This window comes from Aphelocoma coerulescens, chromosome 1 (assembly GCF_041296385.1).
Source record: "Aphelocoma coerulescens isolate FSJ_1873_10779 chromosome 1, UR_Acoe_1.0, whole genome shotgun sequence".
NCBI classification, from domain to species: Eukaryota; Metazoa; Chordata; class Aves; order Passeriformes; family Corvidae; genus Aphelocoma; species Aphelocoma coerulescens.
In genome coordinates, this window is record NC_091013.1 from 8,703,112 (window position 1) to 8,729,132 (window position 26,021).

At 40.6% G+C, this 26,021-nt stretch overlaps 1 protein-coding gene across 10 annotated transcripts in view; it reads right to left on the reverse strand.

Moving 5' to 3' along the window:
- The window catches only part of SYTL5 (synaptotagmin like 5), an 80,170-nt gene extending 60,389 nt beyond the window's left edge, over positions 1 to 19,781 (reverse strand). For 3 of the 10 annotated variants that reach the window (XM_069030175.1, XM_069030088.1, XM_069029390.1), the window contains exon 1: positions 19,143 to 19,266. The gene's annotated coding sequence lies outside the window, so the exon portion shown is untranslated. Of the gene's footprint in view, positions 1 to 15,322; positions 15,423 to 16,597; positions 16,718 to 17,363; positions 17,427 to 18,016; positions 18,086 to 18,577; positions 18,657 to 19,142; positions 19,267 to 19,557 lie in introns of those variants that run through there. The other 7 variants (XM_069029541.1, XM_069029612.1, XM_069029461.1 and 4 more) reach the window with 7 other exon arrangements.
- Between the last annotated feature and the right edge of the window lie 6,240 nt (positions 19,782 to 26,021).

The following is a 26,021-nucleotide window of genomic DNA, read 5'->3' on the forward strand; positions in this document are numbered from 1 at the left end:
ACACCAACCCATGCCCCCTAGAGATCCTACAAAACAACGAAAGAATTTAACTCCATCAGAGATGCTTCGGAATAAACAAATATCTACAATCTCTTCTATATTAAGAGAAGATTCAGGGGAATCTGTCATGCTTAAGCCAATTGATTTATAAACAGGAGGCAAGGAGTGGGAAGAATGACACAGTAGGGTGGCAACCTTTTTCTTTTGTTTTGCTCATCACTGGGTAAACATGGTTTACCTGCCTGGCTGAGCATTTAGCCAGAAAAGAAGACACTTCCCAGGGCAAGAATGGAAAGAAAATTTAATGCATCAGTTTGCCAAATCGAAGAAACCAAACAGATCTGAACCAAAGAATGACTGAAAGAAAAATATTTCTGCTATTTTTAAGCAAATAGCATCTGTGCAATGTTAAATCAGCCATGAAAATATGAGTTAGGGCTTGAGTCATCTCAGTCTTATTGCTTAGTCACAGTGTGTATGAAGGCAGCAATTCATTCAGCACTGAACTTTACTTTAATATGTTTTAAGCTAATCCCTGTGTCTATACTTTCTGTGATGAAATGGAAAGAGTAAACTGAGGTCTTGAATAGAATGGATTTATACACAGTTGTAAAACAAGTTTTAGTATCCACCTAACATGTTTTTTTAATACCTGCATAAATTATGAATATAATATGACTCACCATTATGAAATTTAACTAAGACAAATTGAAGAAAGTTTATCAATTCTTTACTTCTAAAAATTTGTAGCACCATGTCCCCACATTAAAATAGACATGGCATTTTGGGAGCAAGAATTCGGTCTTGGCACTGAATTCTTTTAGAAATTGAAATCAAGTACAATACCAGCAAGATTCTTAATTCTTCTTTCTAACCATTAGCATTTCTTTACAATATCAAATTTGCAGTTTAGGAGAATTTACATTGACACATATTGTGCTATGACATGGTTGCACTTGACACCAGGATACACAGGAATGAAATAGCTCACACAGGACACCCAAAAGCCCCTCTGATGTCCATGGCTCGTCAGATATGGTCACAACCTTTATTCATGCTCCTTAAGTTCCCTGTCTCCTCTTCCCTGGGACTTGAGGCTGCAGCCACCATCATGTGTTATGAGATCCATGGGGCAGTGGCCTGTACTGCAGCACTGTTACAGGAAGCTTCATCTGACATGAAGTAGAAAATGCATGGTAGAACAACTGGACTATTTTCATTACTTAACAAAACTCCCTCATAAAAAAAAAAAAGTATCTGTTTCTTTTAACTGCAGCAAGTGATTGACTGAAATATCAGCAGGTTTATTTGATTTTTTTTCCCAGCAGAATTTTCTCACCAAAAAACCAGCAGCACAGAAATGGATGAGGGTTCTTCAAACACACAATAGAAATTTATTTGTATCTTCAAATTCAAATGTTTTCACTAATTTGCTGAACTAAGAGTACTCCGAAGGAAGTGCCTTCACTTCACCAAATATTTCATTTTGCAGGAAAACTCGTGACTCATCTGAGGTTTAGTCCACTTGAAAAAATTCTGCCATTGACTTTGCTTTCTTCATGAACAAACCAAAATGAAATTCTCTTTGAGCTCTGCAAGAGGGCTGCAAGAAGACTGCTGAGGAACTGCTGCAGTCAGAGAAGAGGGAAGTAGCACCTAGAAAAGGAGCCATTTGGGAAGGCATCCACCAAGCCAGTGAAACCCACTCTGGGCTTGGGGAGAAGGGAACACAGAGCTGGTGTGTGAGTGCTCTGAATGGGGAAAGGTGCATGTGGTGTCTGTCTGTAGGAGATGAGAAATCCAGTCCTCCATTATTTCAGCTTGTTTGATGCCAAGTTTGCTTTTCTGCCACAACAGTGTGGTGCAGCAGCACCCATTTTCCACTGCTCTTGATAATGACTTTCTATTTGATTTAACAAAGCAACTGGATTTTCATTATAATGAAAAGAGCTAAGTTTGGTCTCCATGCATACCAAAGGTATCTAATCATACATTATATGACTGCTCTTTATGGAGGTGTGAGAAGTCTTTGGGAGATTGACCTGTACAAGGTAGGGGTAGAGGTCAGGAGGGTTTGTGGGTTTTGGACTAGGTAATCTTTAAAGGTCTCTTCTAATTCAAACCATGGCTCTGTTCTATGATCTCTCTTTTCTCTTCTGATCTAACCATTCCAGTCCCTCTCTATAAGCAACAGAGAGAAATAGGCATTTCCAGGGCATGACTCACCTCATCTTCACAGGAACATTTTAAAAAGGTCAGAGGAGCCCTTGTCTGGTAGCATCCATTTCTCTCCACTGACTGTGAAGGGGATGAAGCATGACTACCTCAAAGGCAGGCATGCAAAACATGTGAGCAAATGTGTCCTGCTTCTCATTTCCAGCATAAAATGGGCTGTTCACAAGGACACTTGTGAACAAGGACAAGAAAGCTACCAGAGGATATAAATGGCTTAATCAGAGAGTGGGATGAGCTTGGAGTGGTGCCTTGTTTTGTTTTCCATTAAATACAATGGTAAAATGTTTTTTGCTACAAGCAGCAAATAAAGCTAACAGGTCTGTTAAATCTTCCATGGAATGCATCAGTGTGTTGCTCCAGAGTATCTGCCTCAAAATGAACATGGTTTGAAAGTCTGCATATATAAGAATATCAGTTTCCAAAATTCTTGTGGCAGGCAGGAAAAAAACCCACAAAAATCCAGTTAGAAAATGTAATCTCACAGAGCTGTCTTTCTGAAGTCTGGGTTGTGCATCAGCTCTCAGAGCCCTGAGGATCCCCTTCAGTGGGGCAGAGGAAGTAGTGGAATATGTGGAGTCTTCTCTCTGCTTCCCAAGGTGAGATTTGTAACATAATGTCTACGCAGAACAGCTCAAAGTAACGGGAGATGGTCTGTGGGGAGCAGTCATGCATTTTAATGACTGAGGAGCAGAGTTAGATCAGTGAGAAAAGAGCTGGGCTCTGCTGTTGGATCTCCCTAGGACCCCAACGAATGCAACGAGCCCTTTCAGCAAAAGCCTGTATGGACTGTCTGCCAGCAGCATGCACAGGATCAGCATCCTTTTTTACACACTGTGTGACAAAGAGAAGTGGCAGATTCCTCTGAAAATACTGTTAATCAAACCAGAGGAACATCCGGGATGGTTTTCATTGCCATTTTAAAACTCTGCCCTTGCAGCATAGCCCATCCAGTGCCTCAGAGGGATGTTTCCTGAGGGAAGGGCATGCAGCTGAAGCTGCCAGTGCTGCACAGACTGTCTGGCTTCTGTCTGCACAAAAAGCAATCACAGCTCTTTGGCAGCCCAATCCCCAACAGCGGTCAGAGAGCAGCAGCTGGGGACAGGGCTGGAGCAGTGAAGTTCAAAGCTGCACAAGGGGTCACTGTGTGGGAAGTGCTCCACACTAGAAGGAACTGGATGCAACTGCTAAAGATTACTTTATAGAACAGGACAGAAGATACCAGATGTCCATTGCAGAAATATCTTATGAGACCTGAGGCCTCGACCTGTCCTCGTCAGCAATCTGAATTTTGCAAACGTAAATGACATCTAATATACACTATGCTATGATACTTTTTGAAAACTATGAGAAAAGGATCACAAGCTTTCTCATCTACCCTTCAGGCCATGATCTGCCAAGGCAATTCCATAATATAATAGTAGTGGGTGCTGCACAAACAGCAGGAAGGTACAGAAGCTCTCAAGAAGAAGCTCCTACTCCAGCACAGACACACCCTTAATCATGTCTCTTCACTGCAGGTTCCCTTTGTTACCATACCATACATCCCATACACTTCTCCCTCTTTGCAGCTAGATGTGTAATTCTGGTGGTACCAGAAGCAAAAGAGTTAAAGAAGCTGGAAGTGAAATTCCATACTGTTTGCCATCCTAGGGCTACTCTTCCAAATCTTTGGGCTTCCAATTTGCTGGGCACAGGCAGCATTCTACTGGGACACCAGCTTTTAGTAGAAATAGCAAAAGAGAAATTATTCACGAGGAAGACTGCACAGAGCTGCATTCAAAGGATATTAATCACAGCTTGACCTTTCTGCAGCATCTTTCTGCCTCCTTTTGGCCAAGATTTACTGCAGCTATCTGCATAGTGAGTGTGCCGGCCTTTTCATTGCATTTGCAATACAGACAGCTTATGCCACTTGAAATTATACCAAAATTTATCATAATGTGGGGGTCAAACTACCCAGTGGTCAGAGTATGAGATAGAAAGCACAGTGGATGCACACTTCCAGTAGGGAATCTATGAAAAATCTTGCAGAACAGAACAAGTCATCTCTGAGATGGTCAGTGTACACAGAGAAGGCAGCCAAAGTCTGCCAGCACAGAAGAAATGCTGGCCCCATGTCCTCACCTGGAAAGAACACCTCCAAGATGGCAGGGACACAGTCAGGAGCTGCTGACAGTGGTGTCTCCTGCCACTGGCACTGCCTCTTACTACCCCACAGCAGTTATCCCATCACAACCTGACTATAAAGCCAACTTCCTCATTTACCAGTACCAGTTTTAAGAGCTAAGGATATATTTGTGGAAGCCTGGTTAATAATTTTCGGTGTGAACATTTTTTCCAGTGATCAAATGCTAGATGCCCATGTTCCACAGCTGAGCATTTCTCCTTACATATCATGTGCAGCAGCTATAGTTTAATAAATGCCTTCAGGGAGTACACAGGAGCAATAAGGACACAAGTTCTAGCTTGGGACTATTGAAAGGTTAATAAGATTTATCTATTCAATCACTGACTCACTCAGAGCACAGAGATTTAGGTAGGTTTTGTTATTTTCCCCACACCAGTCAGTAAATCAGCTTGCTGTTGCACACAGCTCGTGCTCTCAGCCTAGCAGGTGCTCTCAAAAGGATTCATAAATGCACCTTGTTGGGAGCAGATTACCTTACATCACAAGATACTCTGGAAAAAAAATGCCTCCTTACATGATGAACTGAGATGGCTAAGGAAGAGAAAAAGACTGATTTTTTGGTGATTTCTTCCAGTAACAGATCAAGTGATCTTTCCAGTCTGTTGGTTTTGGAACACCACTCCCCAGTGGATATTGCCCTGTGTTCCTACACGCAGCCTTTTGGGGACAGACAATCATTTGGGTCCCCTCAGAGACTGCAGGGGAAAAACCTGTCAGGACTAGAAATCTCTTATTTTATGACAGAAGACTAAGCCTCCCCAGTCTTAAAAAAGACCGTGGTTTTGACTCTATCTACATCTTTACTCTTTCCTTTGTGATTACTGCAAACCAGCAAGCTCAAACACACTTTTTATCTTTAATTTAAAGTCCCCAAAGGAATGTGTCAAGAAACCAGAGTAAATAACCACAACTAAAAAAGAGCTCTTAACAAAAATACTTTCTGATCATCCCAAGTTAATACTTTATAATAACTCCTACCTTTACCACTTGTGAATATCAGTAATACTCCAACCCTCAGCAATTAAGCTTGTGTGTGTGAGCACAAGCCTGCTAAGCAACTATTGCTTTATTGTGAATGATGTTTCTGAAATTCTTCAGGAAACAAAACAAAACCTGTAAATCACGAAGTCTTAGGCACAGCTTTTGGTACTACATCAGACTTTCAACTGTTCAACACCTTAAAAATGTGTCAATTTTTATTCTGCTCACTTGGCAATATGAAAAGGTTTTAAAAATACACAACCACAGATCTTGTTTTCCACAGGATTTCTGTTCCATTCAACAATCAGGAAAGATAATGGCAAGGCAGCTGCCCAGAATTTCTGCCAAGTTCCACCATTCAGCATATAGCCCATGTCTCATTAGTGGCACATTTTCTCACTCCTGAATTCAGAATTAATAGAAGACTTGAGCTTTTATGTCATACTTGTACACATGTATCCAAGTACCTTACACTGATCTCTATATATGGCATTTTTGATATATTAATTTTTAACTAGAAAACCAAAATCCTGTAAGTTAATGACAGGGCAGGAAGGGAAACACTTTGATAATCAAAATATCTTGATGGCTGGACACTTCAGTTACAGACAGCCTGATTTTTCAACTTTAAGGAGTATCCATAATCCCATATTATTTTTAAGAAACTCATGGACACCCAGCAACTTTGAGTGTCAGGCCCTGAAGTACAAAATTCTTCAACCTTGTTATAGGGAACAGAAATCCTTCACTCATCCTCTTTTTTCCTTTTAAAGGCTTCTCCTGCCAAAAAAGTCACAAAACTTGATTTTTTAATGAGGAAACCCCCCATATTTATCCATTACATATTTTTTTATATATGCACACATATACACACCAGTGCAGAACTGTAGAGCAATGGCTGTGTTTAACAAAAAGTGATAGTGACAAAGGAAAGCTTTTAAACTGGAAAACCAGCTACAAGTAACAAGATTATGTTTCTAAATTCCTATTCAACAGAGGATCTAAAATCAAGAGGAAATCCAAAACTCTTCTCTGCAACATCAGTTTAAAAGCATCAACACTATTCCAAAGCTAATAATTTTGATACAGAAGGATAGCAAGAGACACTGAGAAGTCTGTCACAGAAGCTAAATGTCCTTTCCAGCTGTGAGACAGCATCTTCTTAGAATGCACTATGGGACACATAAGTAAAGCTTATAGAAATACATAAAATTTTGAAAAGAAGCAAAAAGCAATCAAAAAAGTTGAAGTTAAGTTAGAGAGAATGTTATCAAGGCTGTATAATGCACAAGAAGCAGCAGTAAAATCCAGGTAAAGCCTACACTACAATTTGAAACTGCTGTTTGAAAGTTGAAAGTATAACCAGCTAAATGTAACTAACATAGCTTTGTCATTGCCACATGTGATTTATTGAATGAGAAGCACAGCCTTGTAAAGAACACACCTCAGGCTATTAAAAGCACATCAAAAGAATGAAATGTCCTCCTCCAGTGTGAGACAACTGTACTGGGAAACAAATCATTGAAGCTTCTCTACTGCTTCAAACTTAACTCAAAAACCTACAGACCAACCCCAAAACAACAGAGGTTAACCTGATCCCTTTATCAACCTAAAATCTCTATGTAGGGGTAATTCAGGGTTAAATACTTGTTCAAAATAATATCTGAAGACGACATTGTTTTCAGTACTTTAATCCATTACTGAGAAAACTGCAAGATATTTCTGAAATAATAGGTTAGATCACCCTTAGAAAGGGCAGTTACATCTCTTAAATAATGAGTCCTAGAAACACCAAGCCACGTTTCAGCAAATGGATTCAGATTCTCAGCCTCTCTCTCCACTCCTTCATCTCTTACATTTATAAATAAACTACCTGTAGCATTACTGCATAGTCTCTTAAAAAGAGAAGCACAGCACATTACAAAACAATTCAGAATGGCAGACAGAAGAACTTTCTGGTTGAACCCAGCATTGTTTAGCAGCCTGTTTGACAACACAATTCTGCAGTGCAGCTGTGCCAGCCCATAGGTCAAACACAGTATGAACTCAGACATCCACAGAGAGACCACAGGATGCTGAGCTGTTTGCACACAGCATCCTCAGTTAGGTGCCTGCCATAAGGAAACGTGGTGTTCAAGCAGGGAGCACCACTCCATTAACAACAACAACAAAATTTTAAGCTTTCTTTGAATTTAATTAGAGCTTGAGCAGGTTTTTTTGGTGCATAACAGGGGGGAAAGGGTTTCAGGTTGAAGTGTGCTTTTCTATGGAAAGGATCATTCTTTAGAACATGGAGTTTTCCAACCAAGGGAAGATTAACTTTGATATATTTTGGCTGAGTTACTCAATAGAATTTGGCAAACTAATAAACAGACACTTTATAGAAATTGCTTCATTTCTCAACATTCCATTTTCCCTTTTTCAAGGAGAATTTTACCATCAGAGATGCAGAGCTGTCAAATCTAATCTATAAGGTTCACTCAACTCCCACCTTAAGCTCCTTTATTGTTCAGTCTCCCTCACAGCAACCCAAGTGCCTTTGCCCACTTGTGAACAAACACATCTGGTCAGCTCACCACATGTCTGCAGATGAGATAAGAGAGGAGGATAAAATCTGCTTTGTGGCACCACACCTTAACATCTCTCCTGATCACAGGCCACCAGGGAGCCCAAGGCCCAGGTGCAGTTTCCCTGTGCAGATCCAACCCTTCCAAACAACCCAAAGTGCAGGGGAAGCACCCATCCCACAGCTCAGGGCAGAAGTGTCCCCACAACACAGCACAGGGCACAAGCCTGTACATCAGAGGAAGAGAAACAAGAGGTTTGGAGATGGTGTGGGTCAATGATAACTTGCCCACACGTGAACAAAACCTGATTTGTTTCACCAGGCCAGACTAGAATCTCCCTGGTATTCTTGGCAGGTAAAGAGAGGCTGTCTCTGTCTAATCACTGAGGAGCTGTATGCAAAATGATCTCACATGTGGGATGTTCTTGTCAATTGTTTGCGAAGTGAGTAAGCTAGGATAGTCAAAATTATTCTTTTTAAATAAAAAAAGTAATGAAAAGCTTAATTATTTATACACAGCCCAAATGTTTGGGAGCAGGGAAGTCCTATCCATGAAGGCAAAAGGAGAGGCACAATTAGATTTCCAGGTCTCTAGGTGTGGACTGAAATTGGTTTAATGAACGAATTCATTGCTCCTAGGTGTACTAAGTGCAAGCCTTTTTGCTGTCACAAACCAGTTGACAAGAAGATTACTCATGACCTGCTGTGGAGACAAAGGGAACATATGATTGAACATGAAGTATATGAAAGCTTTTAGATACTGGAACATTCCCTCCAGCCTGGAGAAGGAAGATTAGCTGACCACTTTAACACAGATTACTCAGACTACTCATTTTCCTGCTGCCGCAGAATTGGGTAAGAAGGATTTAGACTGTCAGATTCAGCAGAATTCTGGGGAATACATGATATTTCATCTTATATGTTCTTTTGTATATAATAGCACATTAAACTATTCTCAAAATCCATGCACCAATTTACCTGCTCTGACATCTTTCTTGTATTGAGCTCTGAAATTTTCATCTGCTTTTCAAGTATTCACTTCTGCTGTAGTAGCAGGCAAAGCTCACTACAATTCATTTAAAGGCATTTAAAGACAGATTTGGTATTACTTGGCTCTCTCCAACTCTTCTGTTGGATTGTGTCTCCTCAGTAATTTATTACAGAGATTTCTAAAGAAAAAGTTCCATCTATATAAGTAATTTTCATGTAAGTTATTATAAAATCCCCAGATTCTTGGAAAGTCTCTTGAATGCTTTTGTTCTGTGATATATTGTCATGCAAATTATCAGTTCACCACTGCTCATGAGAACTCCTAAAACCATGCAAAAATATGGAAAGGGATAACCCTCCAACAGGAGCAGCAGGCTGGTATGAAGAAGAAACCATTGCCACCCAACACATGTAAACCACAGCAAACCTCTCAGCTTCTCTGTGCTTCTGCTTGCAGCCTGCAAAGGGAGAACCTTAGCTCTTGCTGCAAGAGGATATGCCAAGGAAAAACCCATCAGGGGCCACAAGGCTCACTGACATTATGGGTAGTCCAGACATTTCACTAAAATGCACACGTTATATCAAATTGCTAGAATTCTCCTTTTATTTTCTGTGGCAAATAGGATCCCTCCTTTCTGGCCTTGCATATAACAGCAGGTGGGCCAGGAAGCCTCTCCATTAAAAACAAACAGGTTTTTTTTCCATTATAAAAGGTCAATTTCCTAATAACTTTGCCATGTTACCTATCAAAACTGAGGTTTTTTGCAATACTCACACTGATGTTTAGGACATATTCTGGATGACCATTCTGAAAAGAGCATGGAAGTGAACCCCACCACATTGCTTTACTTTGTCTTAGGTGCACACCAATTCCATTTTCACAAATTCATATACAAGTTGTAGGACAGAGACTTCAGACTTAATAGGATAGGAAGCATTTTCTGTCAGGGACTATTTTTTTGCAGATGCTGTTAAAATTTGTCTGGTTAAAACCATATTTTAAGCTTGTGGAGGAAAGTATAGCTCATACAAGTTCAATAAATACTTGCAAAAGCAAGAAATTACATGAAGACAGAAATTTCCTAATGGTCAAATTCGGGAAATTTTGGAAGAATGTGAAGGAAAAAAAGCCAACAAATAAACAAAAATCAACCACAACCACAAAATAATTACAAAATGAAAAATATATGATGTGCAAGATGTGTTGGGCAATATAATTGTCTTGGGGTGACTTTATGATGTGTATCCCATGTCGATGCCCTATGCCCAGAATTGCTGTAAGAATTGCTGCTAGTGCCACTTGTAGTGCATCCAAAACAGCTAATTCCATCTGTTCTTCTGTTCTCAACAGAACCTCAACAGAAGGGAGGTTCCTTCAAGACTTCTATAACCATCTTTGTCATCCCTTAAACTTAATCCAAACTTCTGGAACAACTGAAACTATTTGCTTAATTTAAAGAAGGAACACTACACACCAAAACAAATAATTCATTTGATGACTTTCTCATCTAAACTAATACTATAAATGGTGCAAAAGTTAATTAAACTGTCGATTGAGAGAACAAGGCACGGAAAGCTAAGACTAACACCCTGGGGCATCAGTATAGAAGCAACTCCATGGGGGAGGTTTCACAGAATTTAGAAAGCTGGCTTTGAGTTTTAGACTCTCAAGTCTATTAATTGCAACAGACACAAATTTAACTAAGGAATCACAAGGGCACCAGTTCCATTTAATTTTTAATTTATGGAGAATTGTGGGGAGGAAAATGAGAGTATTCCTTGGTATTTTCTCCATTCCTTTTGTACTTTCTGGCATAATGTGAATGCTCTTATGTTTTGGCCTCAGAGAGCAAGAAAAACTGCACTAGCACAGGTCATGAAACATCACTGCAATGTATCACAGCTAATAGTTGTGAGCCTTAAATACTATTTTGTTGTTTTCCACTTGGCTGATTGCTCTTCCTTTTTTTCTTTTTTTTTTTCCATTTTGTCACAGCTTCTCTCATTCCCACCCTACTTGAGGTCTCTAGACACATAAATAATTAAAGTTATTTAACGTGGGGAAGGTTTAACAGTATTCTGGCAAAGTAGTCACTCTGTCCTGAGTGCTCTACAGGAATAAAAGACTGAAGAGCAATTGTACCAGGGGCTGGAAAAGGGACTCCAAGGGTGAAATAATTAGACCTGTGGTAAAACTATCTGGTTTTGCTAGAGCTCAAAGCTATTATTTCCTTCATGTTTCAGCCATCGTGACTGCAGCAATCCTTCTGTTCAAACTCACTCTAGATTAAAACCTACTCAAACCAATCCAGTTTAGATGTTTTTCCAATGCAGAACTGCCACAAACCTTGGAAAGCCTAATTTGATTTTCAAGATTGACATTAAAATCTACCTCCATGAATATGCACATCTCAGTTTTGAGTTTACATTAACTACCAGCCTCCAGTTCTGCTCCCAGCCTCCAGCAGATTTCCAGATGTGCAGGGCTGCCCCACATAGAACAGAGTGTCCATGAGTGAGGGAATGAACCACTTCAGTTTGTGTCTGGAAGGCCACTAAAAGGGTTCTCCCCATCCATTATGCCAGACAGAATTCTGCATGAGATCAAAGAGCCCAGTTTGAGCTGCTTTAAATACAGGGATCCAGCTCCTCTGGTAATACAAACTGATACAGCTCTGCTGAAGAAAATGGATTGTCATTATTATATTGTTCAGTTGGGTTCAGCTCCATTTTTCGTTTCCCTCAAACTCAATACTTTTAATACAATGTTGTGTTACAGCTGTTAGAGAAAAATCAAAAGGTCTCAGGTAGTCAGGGAACTGCAATAAACCAGCACAGCCCCTGAGCACATTAAAGCATACTCTTCCCTCTGGTAGAATCACTGGACACCCTTTCATCCAAAAAGCATAATTTGTAGAATTTCTGTTTATTTCTAGAGAATCCAAACATCTCAAGTAGCACACAACATTTCATTATGACACCATGATGATTAGGCTGACCTCCTATTTACATTTCATTTTATGTCAGAATTTCAAAACATAATGGGAGAAATCTGTACCATTCTGTGTATTTATCAAATCAACATCCTCAGATCCCATCAGGTATTAACTGCAGATGCAGCAGTAATAAGTTGGGTGCATCACTGTTGTAGAATTCCTTAAATAACAACAGAAAAGTTGTATTAATAGTCAAAGAATATAGTCATAGTCCCTTTATTCAAGCACACAAACATTTTATAGTACAAAAAGAAATTACATTTGGCTAATTCAAAAACATTTGCTTGACTTGAGACTGACCAATTGAAAGATCCTCATTTTTAGGGTGTTTTGCAGTTGAACTGTTTCCTTTCTGCACTATCCATAGTTTCTGGTAAACAAAAAGCATCAAACCACAAGGAACACACTTCAGGATTAGAGGTATTTTCCACTGCTATACTAAGTTCTCTTTCAAAAGAGAAGGTTTCTGGCTACGCTTTTAAAAAAAACCCACAAACTACTCAGGTATACAAGGTCCTTCACAATTAAACAGAAACCCACTGGGAGCAAAGAAACTCCTTCTAAACCACAAACACAGGTTGCTAATTGTCACTGGCCCCCTGCTTATTCCTTGTCTTGTTACTGGTTATTTTGTCATTAGAATTACCTATTAAACAACAACAACAACAAATCCCAAAACAAAAGTCTTACATTCCTATCTGTGTGAGGCTGCCTCATGGTGATACATTATCCTGTCCCTCTGGCCTTTACTCTGTTCCTTGAATGTCACAGTGAAAACCTTCCACCTGGTCTCATTCCCTCCCCATTAATAAAAGCCAGAAGTTCAAAAGGGGCACTTTTGATAATGCCAAAAATAAACTTAGTTTGAAAAAAGTGTAGGTTTGTACATGAGCTGTGGTCTAATGCCAGGCAGAATCAGTAGAATTGTATCAAGTCAGAAGACTGTCAAACAACACTGGGATTGCTTTTAACTTTTTGAGCCCTGGACAAACAAAAAACCATGTTCTACACACAGCATGTACAATAAACTGTTCCACCATAACCCACTTGTGCAACAAAAGTGCCCTCACTTTTCATTAAGTCACGGGGTTTTCATAGTTAAGATCAGCTGTCTGTGTGCTAGTGATACACATTAGCACACACCCCAAACAAACTTGCAATCATCCATGCTATATGGTCTGATGTCTGGTTTTGGTATCAAATCAATTATGATATTGCCCAGATGTAAAGTTCAGAAACAGTTACTACTGTTTAAACATTATTTTTTCAATTAAAGAGAGAAAGATCAGAAGAAAAAAGCATTATTTTTCATATTGCTATGCATTTCAAGGTGGCCCACTAGAGATGTAGTGAGCCTCTGACTCTATCTGCAGTAGGTTTAAAATGAAGTTAATGAAATTAATCTGTCTTTAGTAAAAGAACTGGCTCAGATCAACCCCATCAGAAACCAAGATGTGAATGAGTGCAGATGAGAGAGCAGAGGTTCAATTGACTGAAACCAGAACCTTCGTGATCTCAGAGGGCACAGGAATGGGACAGAAGACAGACTGCAATTGTTCAGAGAGAGGACTTTTACAGGTATCAATGGTCCAAGACTGCATCAAGCCTGAAGGTGAATTCTTAATTGCTTTTACTTCCAAACACAGCCTTTTCATGTTTGGAAACATGGTATGGCAAACTAACATTAAAATGTTTTCACAAAATTAATCAGAAGTGAGCTCATAATTTCAATTCAGATATAAAGACTATGACATTAATTATTTATACACTTCATTGAGAAGGTGCACTTTCAAAACTATTGCACCACAAATCATTTTGACATGTTTCTGCTCTCTTCCACAACAGGAGTGAAATGTCATTGGCAAGGTTATGGTTTAAAATGGTTTCATGGCAAACAGCAAATTTCTGTCAAATCAGAGGTTGTCTCAAAAAAAATTTGTAAGGAAAAAACTTGATCAAGAGGAACTTCTACCTTATCATGGATGATACCATCTAAATAATTCCATTAAAGAGTCTCACAATCATAACCAAAACAAACCTCTGCCTAAAGATGTTCAGGAAAAACAGGAAATCCAAAGGAATATTATTTCTAGTGCCCAATGCTGACAACCCAGATACAGGGAGAATGTACAGTTAAATTTGCATGAATAAACTCCATTTGGGTTCTGCATCTGCATCTAGGAAGGCCAAAGCCAGACAAACATTCCCTAATGGAAGCACAGGGTTTACAAACACACCATGGCACACAGAATTCCCACCCCTTTCCAGGGCACTCCTCACTTGCCCCAGCACCAGCCAGGTGACGCTTGTGTTTGCACAGGTTACTCACATTTCTCCACCTTTCTTTGCTGCCATAATTCCCCAGTAAAGACAAAATACTAAAGAGATACAGCCTTCTCCTTTCTTCATTTTCAGTCTTACCTAATAAATCGTTATTCTTCAGTGCATTAATCGCTATTCTCCTCCTAACTGCTTCCTACTCATCCATATTGTTCTGACAGTGAGGGTTTCAAAGCTAGACAGAGTTAAGAACTACATTCCCACTACATTTTCCCCTCTAAAACTTCACATTGGTAGTGACAATAAAGAGAGCTCTAATGTGGATAAAGATGCCAACAGTTAAAAGACATTTTCACTACTGTAGCACCTGAATTTTAAAATATTTAAAAGGTTTAAAATGCATCTGTAGGAAAAAGGGCTAGAAATGCTCCTTGAGAGACAAATATACTTGCACTTCTACTCCAGAGCATGACTAGAGTCAAGGAAGCTGTTTTATAGTTGGCAACTGTGAAAAAACATTACAGAAACAACAGCTAGTTTAGAAAACACTTAGAAAAAGTGGCTTCTGCAAGGCAACATTTCCCTGCAGGCAGCTGTGTTGGGTTTTTGTTTTTTACTATCAATCTTCAATGCAAAACTCAAACATGTTTCAAACCTACAGGCTTCAAGGACTGTCCCCATATTTCAGTCTTCTGGATTACTTTAAACAGGGTTAAGACTCTCCATTCCCCACACAAATCTCATGTCCTTGGCTGTGGATGTTAACACACTCCATAATGCAGCTGCTGCCATTGCTGCACTAATGCCTACAGCGAATGGATGCTAATTCCTAGACCATATCTTTATTTAATTGGATATTTATTTAACTGAAGCCTTCCAAATTTGCATGTGTGTTTAAGCACCTGTTAATCTTGGCATTATTAACCCATTTATTTTCTTAATATTGCAAGAACGGAAATTTGGATCCTTATTTTCTCCATTTTTCTGTTCCCTGATTCACAAGGCAGCAGGGATTTTGTGCAAAAATTCAGGAAAATGAATGAGGTTTTAGAACCAATAATAAGTAGAACTTTTCCCAACACTGACCTTCTCTAGAGCTCTGCAATGCCTGCAGAAGCAAGGAGGCAAGTTCAGATTCAAAGCACATACAACTGCTTGAAAAGCCATCAGCTGTGTCATGCAGTAACTGCAAATGAAAAATATAATTTCCAAGTGACAAATGGCTTGCTTTCAAACACCACTTTTCCCCAGATACTCAATAGCAGAATCTTTGGAAACAAAGTTCCAATGGTCGTGGACATCTGCTTCCACATTATTCAGATAACACCTGTAACTTTTGAATCATGCACAATAAAAAAACCCCAAACCCAGACATCTCCTTCAAGTGCCCCTCTCCTGTTCAAGCTCTGGAAACACAATGGTGCTGTATACAATTCCTACATTGTCTCCATCTCTGTATGTATTATATAAGTTATATAAAAATGTGGAGACATGTTTTCCTCTCATCTGTGGATGCACTGCTGCTTATTCAGCTTGCCAGGCACAGCTGGTACAGGTGAAAGGTGGCAGCCCAAAAGTCACTGGAGTCCCAGGGCAGACAAGATTATGTCCAGCTGCATGCAGATCACAAGTCATCCCCACACATAATGCAACCACTCCTAAAAAGCACAGGCTGTGGTGAAAGGTAATCTCTCACACAAAAAAAAGCTATATGCCAACAATGAGGGATGCCACAGATAATTTAAGTATTCCAGAGACGCTTTTAAGTGAAGATGCAGAGCAACTCTCTTCAAAATAAATAAAATGCTCATTTAAGGAGCTTCCTGTTAATACTCATTTGTGGAATATAGTTCAAACCACAATGGAATTTTGTTTCATTTCTGATTCCATTTCTGTTTCTAAGCAAAACAAAAAGCATACCCAGGGAGAAGTTACGAAGAAAATAAAAAGGTACAGATTAGAGTAATTGAATAATGAAGAAATATCAGTTCAGGCAGAGAAAGATTAAAAAAAAAAAAACAAAACAGACAAATTCAGTTCTCAAGCAATCGATTCTGTTCTGAAGCTGTGCCCCAGCATATGGAAAGCCCCACAAAATGGGGCCACTCAGTCACACCTTGGACAGACTAAGAGATGAGCTTACATCAGTTTTGTTTTGGGTTTTTTTGTTGTTTTTTTTTTTTTTTTCCACAGCAGAGACAGGGTGTTTGGAACAGAAAGAATGCAGAAAGCCTCATTTTTATACATTGTATGTACATGTCTGTATGTTCCTTCAATATAAAGGACTGAGAAAACTTACTCTAAAATCCAAAGAAATACACATGTAAGAGCTTCCTGCTCCTACCACAAATTACCCCCTACCTACTGCTCTTGGAACCAAATCCTCACTGGTCTTCAAGGTCTACTCTTCCCACTCTGCTTGCCTATTCTGCTTTCCTGTTTCCAGGCTCTGGGACAACAAACACATGAGTGTGTTCATCCCTGGTATGAATGAAGTTTGATTAGAAGGCAGAGCAAATGTAGGCAAGGCAAAAAGCAATAAAACACTGGGAAGCAGTGCTCAGTCACAACACGGTCCTGCACTGCAGATGTCCTCAGCCATTCTTCTAGCAAACACATTCCCTTCCTCCCTCCACCCCACAAGACCAAACCATCTATTAAGAGATGGTAGTTAGTCATCAGATATGAAATTTATCTGTCTTGATAAAGAGATTTAGAACATTATGTGATAAGAATATGTTTTGCAGACAGGCAAAAAACTGGGTGACTGCACCATCACATTGAAAATTGTTTAAGATCCTTCACGCTTACTGTCTTTCCACTGTAAGAGCAACAGCTATAGCCCAAAATTCACATAGAATTTTGGTTCAATAAACATTTTTCCATCCCTAAAGAACTTAATACTTCAACTACCATGAAAGGTATAAAAGTCAAACAGGGTAGTAAGTATTTCTTAAGGGTAAACATAGTGCTGAAGGCTGCTTAGAAATGTTAGCATGTTAAATAACTTCAAATGTTTAAACACTTTGATATTGTCTGGGAATTGTACCCACACCTGAGCCTTGCAAACCACATTCTTCAAACCTTACTCAGATTTATGAATAGCAACTCTCATTGCAATTCTTACCTTCCAGAACTTCCCTATAATTGCTTAGATGGAAAACAGAAACATGGAGACCCGTCGATCTAACTGCACTTGGGAAATAATTTATATTAATGATACACAGGAAAATATACAGTGAAAGTCTAACCATTGGTATCACAGAAACACAGAATGGCTTGGGTTGAACCTTAAATTTCACCTTCTTCCACCCCTCCTGCCACGGGCAGAGACAGCTTCCACTGGATCAGGTCGCTCAAAGCCCCACACAACCTGGCCTTCAACACTTCCAGGAACGGGTCATTCAGTTTGTCTGGCAACCAGTTCCAGTACCTCACCAACCTTATGGTGAAGAATTCCTTCCTAATATTCAATCTAAATCTACCTTCTTTCATCTTAAAGCCATTACCCCTTGTCCTGTCACTACATGCCCTTGTCAAAAGTCCCTCTCCAGCTTTCCTCTAGCCCCCTTTAAGTACTAGAAGATGCTACAAAGTCTACCCAGAGCCTTCTCTTCTCCAGTCTGAACAATTCCAATCCTCTCGGCCTGTCCTCATATCAGAGGTGACCCAGCCCCGTGATTATCTTTGTGGCCTCCTCTGAACTCACTCCAGTAGGTCCATATCCTTCCCATGCTGGGGGCCCCAGAGCTGGATGCAGCACTGCAGGTGGGGTCTCACCAGAGCAGAGCAGAGGGGCAGAATCCCCTTCCTGGACCTGCTGTCCATGCTGCTGTTGATGGAGCCCAGGACACGTTTGGCTTTGTGGGATGCAAGGGCACATGGCCAGGTCATGCTGAGCTTCCCATCAACCAACACCCCCAAGTTCTTCTCCTCAGGGCTGCTCTCAATATTATTGAGCCCTTTTACATCCAGGAGGTTGGGGGAGCAAAGGAAAGAGAGAATGCATGGTGTGTGCTCTCAGAGATGACACAGCTCTCCTGATTACGCACCTAACTGAGGCAATAAGGGTTCATTATGATCACTTGTTCTGGCCTCCCCTACATATAGCCCATAAGATTTCCCCATACTAAGTCCTGCTATAAAGAAACCTGCCTTTAGAAAAAAAGTCCCTGGTTTAAAGTTTTTTCAGTGATGAAAAACTAAGACCTTACTAATCTAATGAGTGCTTTTATTTATAAAACTGCACCCTCTGTCTAGCCTCAGGATATCCAACTTCAAATTTCCAGCACTGGCTGTTCTTAAACTCTTCCTTTCTTGAGTAAAGAGGCCATTCCTCACCTCAACTTTTTTAGGCAAGGATCCAATCCCTTCTTTCTTTTGGATCCACAGAAAACAATGTATGCTCCAAACGTCTTTTCTGCAAGGGGCTTTAAAATGCTTAATGAGCTGCACCTTGAACAAATCTCTCAGCTGAAGTGCATACAGCAAAATGGTAACACTCGTGCATTTCACAGGCAATTGTCCGACCTGCTCCTCTATCTTCTCAAATTCACTTAAAGGGCTTTTTCCCTGGCACATTAAATCTTTTCTGCTAAGGCTTTCCAAGAATCACTAACTCTGGGGTGCAGAATCCCTGACTGTTCCCATTCCACACTTGGAATACTGAAATGAGTGGTGGTTAGCTGCATTCAGTAGCTATCAAGCATCAAAAACTACTATGTGAGGGGTTCTCAGCCTCCAACATTTATTCTTTTCTTTGTATAGTCATAAAATAAAATTGAAGCTATATATTACTGTATTTAAGAATAAGTAACTATAATTTTTAGAGCAAAAACGTGGAAGAAAAATTTAGGCAGCACACGGCAAGAGCCGATCTTCACCTGGGCGCCACAGAGCCGCTCACCTGTTCAGTGGCGAAGAGAACAACTGAGAGCCCGTTCTTTACCATCCCTCTCACGGCACAACAACCCCAGACGGCACCAATGACCGGCGAGATCCACCACCCTGAATTTTCACAGCAACACACTGCAGAAGGCATTAAAAAAAAACAAAAAAAAAACAAAAAAAACAAACAACCGAACCAAATATGCAGGCATCCCCAATCAGGTTATTAACACCAAAAGCACCCGGTCTCCGCGGGGGGAGCTGGGCCAGCGCAGCCCCCGCTCCGGGCAGGGTTCCGGCGGGCGGGTTTCCACTGGGACTGTGCCGCAGGCTCCCTCCTCGGGTCCTTCTCTAGGGGTAAAGAAAAGGGAAAAAAAGAGAACAAAACCAAAACAATCCCCCAAACCAGTCGCTATTAAGAATGACGGACTCACCAGGAGCCTCGGCAGGAGAGGTAAATCACGTACAAGCAGCAGCATCGCCGCCGCCCCCGAGGGCTGCTGCTGCTGCTGCCAACTCCGCAGCCCGGTGGGGCTGGGAGGTGAGGTCCCGCTCCCGCGGGCTCGGCTGCGGGCTCGGGCACGGAGCGCAGAGCCCGCACGGAGCACGGGCAGCCCCGCACTCGGACGGGGCACGGGCAGGCTCGCAGCGACTCCGCAGGGGCAGCCGTGCCACAGCCGACCTGCCCCCGCTCCCGCCGCGCTCCTCCCGCCGCCCGGGGCTGCCGGGGCTGGCTCCAGCCCAGCCGTCCCTTCCGGAGCGGAGCCGCCTCCACCGCGTCCCCCCGCACCTCTCCCGCTGCCGATCCGGCCCCGCGGCCGCGCTCCCGCAGCGCCTCTCGCCGGCCGGGAGCCGGGCCGGGAGCCGGGGCCGCCGTCCCGACCTGCCGGGAGCGGGGCGGAGCAGCCGGCGGAGCGGGGCCGGGCGGGAGTGCTCCCGCAGCGGCACCTCTCCTCCCTTCTCCTCCCTTCTCCTCCCTTCTCCTCCCTTCTCCTCCCTTCTCCTCCCTTCTCCTCCCTTCTCCTCTCCTCCCTTCTCCTCTCTCTCCCCGTCTCTTCCTTCTCCTCTCCCTCCCCGCTCCCCTTTCGCTGCCCGCCCCGGGGTGCCACCGCCGTCCCATGCAGGGGGGACCAGTGGGGACTCCCTCGCCAGGTTAAGGCACCCCATCCTTCCGACGGGGTTGGGAAGGGTGCACATCCCGTTAGTATCATCTCCTAGTTTTCAGCGTGGTTTTAGTGGTGTGGAAGTGGCAGCTCAGGGGGTGATTCGGTGATTTCTCAGAAAGGGTTTGGAAAGGGAAAAACTGGTATTTGCGTTACAGTTTTATGGTTTTTCAACCTTTAATAAATAATAACTGTATCTGCACCGGGTTAGGGTAGAGTCCAAAAGGTAAAACTGTATTTAAGAGTGTAATAAAAGGCACTTGTCATAGCTGTCCTCCTTACACCTATAGGCAATGCTTCTTAAGGTTTATGATCATCACTTCCAAAGGTTCAAGTGAGCTGGATTTATCAAACACGTACAAGTATTACAAAATATACAAAAATTCAAAAATAACACAGCGAAAACAGCATCTCAATCCATGCAGATGAACTGAATGATTCATTCACCCTCAGGTACCTGAAGAGCTCACATAGCAGGCACCTAAGAAAGATAAGGAAACTCATTTAGCACTTACATGCACTTCCTTACTTGTTAAAATACCATTTTGAAATTGGAGCAACAAACAGAGGTACGCCACATGAAAATACTTGAGCCTTTCTTTTTCACAGCTGTGAAATTTTATCACTTCCAAAAAAGTCTGATGCATACAACCAAAATCTCCTGCTCAGCTTTCACATAAAAATTTTAGCATAAAATTTGCAGTTTATGTACAATAGCAATGGAACGTTACTCATTACCCACAAACAATTTTTTAAAAATTGATGAGTTTGTGTTATTCCAAATAATGCATGTGTTGCAAAGATTTTATTATTGGGAGGTACAATATTTACTTGTCTAGTATATAAATACAACACCTTTGGAGGATAATTTGAGTTTGCTACGTGTTATGCTTACATAAAAAAATTGGTTTTTGACTTGTTCAGGCAAAGCTATTGAATTTATTGCTCTAAATGAAATGCTCAGGTACATCCTCTGCCTGCAATTACCAGAACAACACACTGCTCTCTAGAACAGTGTGAATCATTATCAAAAAAGATACCCAAGTGAATATATTCTGTAATGCATGATTTAATTTAAAGTATTAAAACTACAGCTCCAGATTTACATGGGGTTTTTTACAGTTTCATCTTATAAATGTTGTTTGGGGGGCTGGTGAAAGGAAGGGCTGATACCTATTTGCACATCAAGAGCTCAGGTACAGCATTACCAACCAGATATCCAAGTACAAGGAGAATTTCTGAGAAACATCACAGGCCTTTTGTGTTTCTCCTGGAGCTGCAGGCGCTGGAAAGCAGCCACTCGTAGAGGCTGGAGGCCCCATATAAATTAGGTAGTACTGCCCACACCAGCCCATATTTATTAATCATCCTTTGTGGTCCATAACAGACCATATGAACCAAGGGATTTGTAAATCAGGATTACAGAAATCTGTATTTAGAACAAAGGTAAAATGTTCTTGTTGTTATTTCTTTGGTGGCTCCAACGAGATCAGTAACACTTGCACTGCTGTAAAGAATTAGCCAGCTATGGTCCCAGACTGCTGCTTTTTTAGGGATGAATTGCAGTGCTTGTGGCCCTTTTCCAGAGTGCTGTGACAACGCTCTTGTCCTCTGGGACAGCAGTTTTGCAGTCAGTTTTCTTCTCTGGATACAGAACTGCTATAATTCCATGCACCAGAAATCAAGGAACTTCACCATTTATTGATATCCTGGTTCACACAGCAACAAATTCTCCCAAATGTGAAGAACTTGTGCAAATTACAGAGGACAGTTCAATAACATTAATGAACAAAACCTAGTTTGCTTCCATTTCAGGTAGCATTGAGTGCTCTGCAAGCTTTTATTCCTCTTCACCTTAATCTAATCTACCAGTAAATATCAGAAAAGTAGGCTATCAATGCAATTTTCTAAACTTCAAGGTTTTGAGTTAGAGATCATGTGCCATGAAATAGAAAAGAGATTTTCAATAAACACCCGCAGCTGTTAACAGCAAGACCTGCTCTGGCATAGCTATTTACATTTCTCTCCGTGTGCTAGGAGCAGAATTTGAAAACAAAATTTAAAAAAAAAGCCTTTGTTGAGGAAGCTGAGATATGGGAATTCTCATTGTCCAGTTGAGCACTCCCTGGGCTATTTTCCAGAAGTGTAATTGCAGTCATCATGGAGAGAGGAGTGCACATTTGGCAACTCTGTGCTCAAGGTTTTGAACTATCATTTCATGGAGGTATTCATAAAAAAAAGAGACCTCAGAAGTACCTTTTAGTAGTCAAAAAGGAAGATATTTCAATGAAAGTGTCCTCTTTCTGTGGGCTTGTTTGTTTTTTTTTTTTTTTAAGCTATTTGAGATCTTGTATATTCTGCATTTTAAATTAAGGACTTTTTGGCATTTCTGTAAAAAGGCTCTCTGTTAAAATTTTAATGTGGATTGTGATACTGATGTGCTTCTTTCCACTTCCAGCTAAAAGGGGAAAAAAATCAAATTTATGTTTGGAAAAAATACCAGGTTTGATGCACAAATGAATAAAAAGGCAAGATAACATTTAAAGAAGAAATACACTAACTACTTTAGGAGGAATAGCACCGTGTTTCTTCAAGCCATTCATCAGTTCACTCAGAGTTCCTTCTTGAAAAAAGCCAATTTAATTTAATCAATGTTATTATGCCTGCTGTGTTAATTTTATTTAAGATGCATTTAATTTCATTTGAGACTCTTCCTTCACAACTCCTGCTTGGTGAGTGTGTGACATACAGGGTTTGTTGGAATTTGACATAGCCCCAACAATCTTTTTTTCAGTGTACATCATAAATTTTCATGAGATCAGTGCAACCAAGTAGCCATGGAATCCAGACCCACCTGCTTTTCTTAGGAGCTGGACTTGCAACAATGGTATTGGGCTGCAAGTCAGAGGTTCTTGTCCCTGAGCTTACTTGATCCACTATTTTTACTTACATGACATGAAGAGGCTTTCTTATTACAAAGCCAGGCTTCCCTCTGAAAGTGATATTTTTCAAGCTTCATCCCAGTTAGTCACTGTCACCTCTGCCTTCTCTTCCTCTCCATAACTAAATAAGCATTGTCAAAACTAAGATGCAGGAAATGTTATACAAGAAGAATGAAGCCTCTTGTACAAGAAGGTAACACTTTGAAGAGGTTTTTCTTAATGTTAGTAACTATACCAACAGAAAAATCACATCACAGAAAAGAAAAAGGGAGAACTGATGACATTAGCTATTCTGAAACAAGGCCGTTTCTGTTACAGACACTGAAAAGATTTAAAAAAGCAGGTATTTACAAAAAGCTTTTCAGAGAAATTACAGCATGTCTTGTTCCTTTTAAAGGAGAAGTTAAAAGCAGACTCAGAGAAATATCAAATGCAGCAACATATTTGTTCTTCCCTTTCTCACATCACAAAATGAGGAATCCATTTGCTTTCTCCTGCTTTTCTTTAGTACACTTAAAAGAAAAAGAAGAGAAGGCACTAATTGGTGCCTCACTGTGCTGTATGAAGCCAATATTTGAACTACTGCCTAGAATGGACTCATGCAAGCTGAGGGAACTTCACTAGTAAGTAAAGGAACATTACTCTGTGTACTATTTATTTAGACAATTATTTTGGTGTCAGCTATGCCATTTTCTGCACAAGAAAGAACTATGCAAAGTGAGCCAGAGCTGTAGAATGAAATGCTGCATAAAGAAGGGTTCAGTTAATATCCAGGTACCTGGTGTTTCATATTGAAAAATATTTCTCCAGGCAACACAGAAGGAATCACTGAATGAACTTGAACATTTATGATGTTCCTGCAAAACACAGACTGGGACCCAAACATATCATTTCACCCTAAGTACTTTTTTAGAATTACCATTTTACTTCAAAATAGCTAGCTACAATTTTACTAATTAGCAAATTAATCAGTAAAATAATTGTATTTTTCACAAATGTTTTATTGAAATAATTTTAATGGCCTCTACAAACTTCAGAAAAGTTTAATAAAACCAGTTGATTTCCTATATATAAAATTTGTAAGATTCATCAAGAATATAGTTCAAGGCACCTAAATGTTAGTTATCTTCTGTCAGTTGACAAGATTTAGCACTTTTTAGAAGGTGCAGAGTAAAGAACCCCAGAACACCCTTAAAATTCCACACAATAGAGAAGGAAGAGAAACAGTCTTCTCCTATCTCCTTGATTATTTTTTTACACTTAAACTCAACATTTTTGCTGGACCTGTGAAGAGTTATGGCATTTCTTCTAATAAAACCTCCCTAAAACTCTACAAGAATTACACTGCTGAAAACGCAGACACAGACCCTTAGAGCCTGTCATTAATACGTGGATTGCAAAAATTTCTGGGTTTTCAGGCAAAACTCTTCTTTTTCCTCTGCTGCCACTGAACTACTCTAAAGCCAAGATAATTCACCAAGATATTCACTGCATCATCCTGACTCACTGCAATACTTTGGTATAGGCCAAAAAATGAGTCTATAAAACTGCAGGGTTTTACTGGACTAACATGGTGTACCAACTCATTGATCCTCAAATTTGTCTTTCTATGGAATTATCCTGCTGCAAGCAAAGGTGCTTGTTGACACCAGCAAGAAACATTCAAGGCAGGCTTTATTCTTTATGCTTCTCATTCTGGTCAGAAACTGGAAGGATATTTTAGCTCAAACAAATTGGTTCAACTTGTCCTTGACAAGGAACGCTGCTTAGGAACTGAGAAGCTGCGTTCTGCATTTAAAACAGGGTTTGGAAAAATAACTAGGGTGACAAACTTATATCTGCACAGCAAAAAGTACTTCCATTTATTTTATAAACTAATTCTTCACCCTTTAGAAAGCTCAATGAGATGGAAAAAGTCTCTAATTTGTTTTCCTTTCATTTGCATGATGTTTTGCTAAATGCACTTGTTCACAGTTGCACTCTTATGAGGTGATTATTGCTAAGAGAAAAGCTGTAGACCCACAGGGGGCTCTGAGCAACCTGGTCTAGTTGAAGGTGTCTCTGTCCCCCACAGGGGGTTGGAACTGAATGGTCTCCAAGGTCCCCTCCCAACCAAAACATTCTGAAATTCTCTTATTCTATGATCTTGAATCAAGTGCTTCTCCAACATGGTTTAAGTGACTTATAACTACAGTCCAAGTGTGTTACCTTGAGCACTTGTAGGGGATGCCAGGTACCCATGAAAAATCTCTCTGTCACTCCCCTCCTCAGCTGGACAGGGAGAGAAAATATAACAAAAGACTTATGAGTCAAGATGAGAACAGGGAGAGATCACTCACCTGTTACTGTCAAAAGCAAAACAGGCTCTAATTGGGGAAATTAATTCATTCCCAATCAAATCAGAGTTGGATAATGAGAATTAAAATCAGATATCTTCCTCCCATTGATCTCTTTTAGCCAGGCTTAAATTCACTCTGAATTTTTCTACCCCCTTCCCTCCCCAGCAGCACAGGGCAGGGAATGGGGGCTGGACCACTCTGTCTGTTGGCACTGAGCCTTCACATCAGCTCAGCTGTCTTGTAGTGTTTGCTCCACCTTAAAAATAACATTTAAAAATAACATGTGTTTGGGGGGTTTTCCAAACCACAAAAGAAAAAAAAAAAAAGAATTCAACATCTAATGGTGTGGCATTTGTATCAGTCACAGCAAGAAAATGTCAGGAATGTATCCCAGTCCTGCAACGCTTATTTTCACCTCAGTAAAGCAAATAATACCGTGAAAAATAAGTGCACT